Raw genomic sequence first — 3764 nt, forward strand, 5'->3', positions numbered from 1 at the left:
ATACACGCGCGACCCTCGTTCCTGCACGCCCGAAAAGCCCCGAGTGTCCACGCGAAATAGGATATTTTCCAGTAGAGTCGCGAGCTCGGGGCCGTATAGAGAGCTCTCGCATTGAGGTAGCCCTCGCGACACGGTAATTGAGGGTAATTTCGCAAGGCCAATTTGCGCGGAAATGCAAAACCGAAAAATTTGTCCACGCAAAGCCGTCGGCTAGCTAGCTAGGCCCACCCACGTGCAGCTACTTCTTCTGGCTCCGTCTCCCTCTCCCCTCCGTCACCACCCCTGATCTCCGACCATCTCCCCTGGAAACTGGCGTTCACCTGCATCATCGGACAAACCTCGTTTTCTCCTGTAATTTCATTTTCGCGCAGGCCCCGGCGATCGCATGACTCGATTTTTCCACAATTTCACAGAGGGGAATTTCAATTAAATTACTCACCCCTCCGCACGTCGCGGTATCTCTCCTCCTCATACGTACGGTTGTGCACGAGTGGCGAGAGACGGAAAGAGAGTGGAGAAGCGAACGGAAGAGAGGGAGAAAAAAATAACGCGTTTCCCGAGCACAGCATGGATACACCCGGTGACGGAGTTTTCGTCATTTGCCGCTAATGGCAACGTCCTTTCGCCATTCTCCTCGCGCGAGATTGCCGATGATTAATCAGTCGTGGCAGTCTCATTTTTAGGCACGCGACGGCAATTACCCCCAAAGCGAGACGCGCCACGCGTTCTCGATTGCTTCTTTTTTTTTAATTCGCTCGCCGACGAATTTCAACCCCGGCAATGACGCGCGTTGAAATTGCTTTTTTGATTGTCCGCTCCGGAAGTTAAATTCAATCAAATCATTCTCAGTTACGGTACTTCCATCGCGCTGATATTATGGAGCGCATATGTGGTGTAAAACAACAGTGTTAAATCGAACGCGTGCGAGAGTGTTAACACATTGTTAGTTTTTAATTATTATTTTATCCTGTATGCCTTACACATATCGCTGATTTGCGCAAATCGAACGAACATTTAGCAATTCTTTCATTAAATAATAGATCACAAATTGGTGGTTACATGATAAATAATAAATCTAATTCGACGCTAGAAAATATGAAGTATATTGCCAGTAATCTATATCACCCATTTTCATTTTAAACATACAGCGTTGATTATTATTTTGAATTTTTCCTTCCTAAATATAATTTTGAATAATGGAATAAATAAAAAATGGATTATTATGAGTAATGTGCGTTTCTATAGATGTATGTATGTTTTGCGAAAAATGTATACGTGCGCGTTGCATCTGCACACACGTAAAATTGTGGAATGTGCACCAACTATACGCAACGTACTGCACTGCGCAGTTACCTGCAGTAGCGCAGTGGCGGTGATGCTATACGAGCTCCTCAGTGGCGAGTTGACTCCGTGGGAATCCCCGAGAGAATCGATGTATGACGTAATGCTGTAGGAATGGCGCGGCCTCCCTTTGCCTCCCGTCTGAGCCGGTCAACCCCTTGGCTCGGCCACCAGCAGCTCGCGACGTCGTACGGCGACAATGGGCGCGCCGCGCCGACGTCAATTTCCTCCCTTGGTGCATCAGCAATAAATGCATCAGCGATAAATGTGTCCTACGGCCAGAAGTGCATAGCTTGCGCTTGCGACGAGTGGTGCGGGGCGGCGCGCGGCGTCGCCCGGATGCAAGTCCCCGGCATATCCCTGCATGAGTGGATTATGAACGCGAGCGCGATCTCGAAACCGCGTTATTCCGCTGCAGTCAATGCAATCCCGCAGTCATGTGCATCTCTTCCCCCTTTTTTTTTCTTCCTCGTAATACATCTCCCTCGCCGTCCACCGGCTCGGACGCGGCGGCCGGGAAGGCGCGCAGCAGCCCGCTACAAGCCCATCGGGGCGAGTTACACACGCTCAATCGGCGATCCAAACTCACCCTTTCTCCACGCTCCTTCTTTTATTCTAGTTACCCTTTTTTACTCTGTCGCGGCCTCGATATTCCGGCTATTTCTCTTCCTCCTCTCTCTCTCTCTCTCATCCTTCTCTTCCTCTTCCTCTTCTCCCTCCTCCACCTCCTTCTACTCTTGCTCGTTTGCCTCGTTTTCGAATGTACATGCGAGACAAAAGGCTTTTCATCGCGGTACACCGAACCGCTCGAGTTATTAAATCCGCCGCTCGCGGCATTTAGCTCTTTTCGCGTATAGGTATTCGAGAAAATAAAGTCCGTTTATTGCCGCTCGAAGTCTCGCTCGTTTACTCATTTGCGTTTATCTTACGGTACGGTACTTGCCACAATACATCGTCCTATACGATACTTTTAACGTTTCCTATTTTCGCCCAACGCCACGTGTGCTCTTTTTTAACGTGGAAAACGTAGAAACGCACGTTCCAATTTACTCAAGGCGTGCGTTCTTGCGCTCCGCTACGCACAAAAAAAAACGGAAAGCCTCAGTTGTGGACGGACCGGCATTGTGGGGAAATTAAATGCCGAAACCTTAACTAACGTTCGTCGCGAACTTGGCGATTTTCCGGCTTCGCGAAACGTAAAACAGCCGGACGGTAGATAGATATAACGGACCTCAATTGTACGGTTTCTTAAAAAAAAGGTTTGATTGACCACAGGCTACGAGAATACTGGAGAGAAATATTCCGTCTTCCACGCACGATTATTCGTGACGCAACACAATGATATTTTTTTGTGTCCACGCACACATGTGTTTGAAGCTCGATTGAATAATTTTTATACTTTGAGTAAAGAGAAGGAAGTTCAGATGCTTTTTCTTATATCACATATGTATTATATAATAAAAAAGAGAAACGTAAGATGTATTTATAAATATCCTTTTATAGTCTTTATCAAGTTGGTTATCTTATTAAAATGCTAAATGAAAAAGATGATATATAATAAATCGAAAATGTAATGAGCAAATACAAAAATGGAGGTTTATCTTTTACATATTAAGCACAAAAAAAAAGAAAAAAGCAAGTAACGACAAAAGAATGGAGATGCCGGGGATCGAACCCGGGACCTTTCACATGCAAAGCGAACGCTCTACCACTGAGCTACATCCCCGATTTACCGATGTCATCTTTCTCAACCGAGATATACGGTCGATGAATAATACCTGTACTTTATATAAATCTGAATTGAAGAAAAAGGTACTTGATTTAAATGTTTGATTAAATAATTAAGCATCTGTCTCAAGGTCAACATTTTTAATACATTTTTATATATGTATAAACGCTTTTGCAACTGTCTCCACTTTACTATAGCAGGTTCAATTTCAAATATTTCATCCGCAATAAATATTATAAATATTATAATGAATAATAAATTAGAAATATTTTGTAATACATAACATAACGAACGATTGGATTGTGCAACGTGTGATGGCGAAGAAGTTATCCATGCCGATGCGGTCATTATCATGTACGGTAGGCGTGCTTATATACGTGCCGGAGAATTACAAGGGTGGCTAAAAGTCGTGCCCCCCCGTCGCGTGACTTATGCACCGTCGCAGTCTAATGAAGATCTATCGTCCATCGCACTTTTATCCTCGGCGCGCGTCGTCCGCTCGCGCTCATTCCCGCACTCGCGTCTCTTCCGTTCCGTTCAGCGACTTCTGTCGCGCGATAATGTCTCGTCGTGTTTTCCTTGTCCCGTTTAATTTGCATTTCTAAACCTCGCGAATCAGCTCGGCGCGAATTGAATGATGACGTGATAGACGCGCTGATAAATGGAGCGAAGGGGAATAACTCGAGAGAAAGTA

The 3764-nt window shown here is 45.5% G+C and overlaps 1 non-coding gene across 1 annotated transcript; it reads right to left on the minus strand.

Moving 5' to 3' along the window:
* Positions 1-2995: 2995 nt before the first annotated feature.
* On the minus strand, positions 2996-3067 carry Trnaa-ugc. Its single transcript has one exon. It is a non-coding gene; the product is annotated as a tRNA-Ala (tRNA).
* Between the last annotated feature and the right edge of the window lie 697 nt (positions 3068-3764).

This window comes from Temnothorax curvispinosus, unplaced genomic scaffold, assembly GCF_003070985.1.
Source record: "Temnothorax curvispinosus isolate PA1 unplaced genomic scaffold, ASM307098v1 QBEX01011515.1, whole genome shotgun sequence".
Taxonomy (NCBI): Eukaryota; Metazoa; Arthropoda; class Insecta; order Hymenoptera; family Formicidae; genus Temnothorax; species Temnothorax curvispinosus.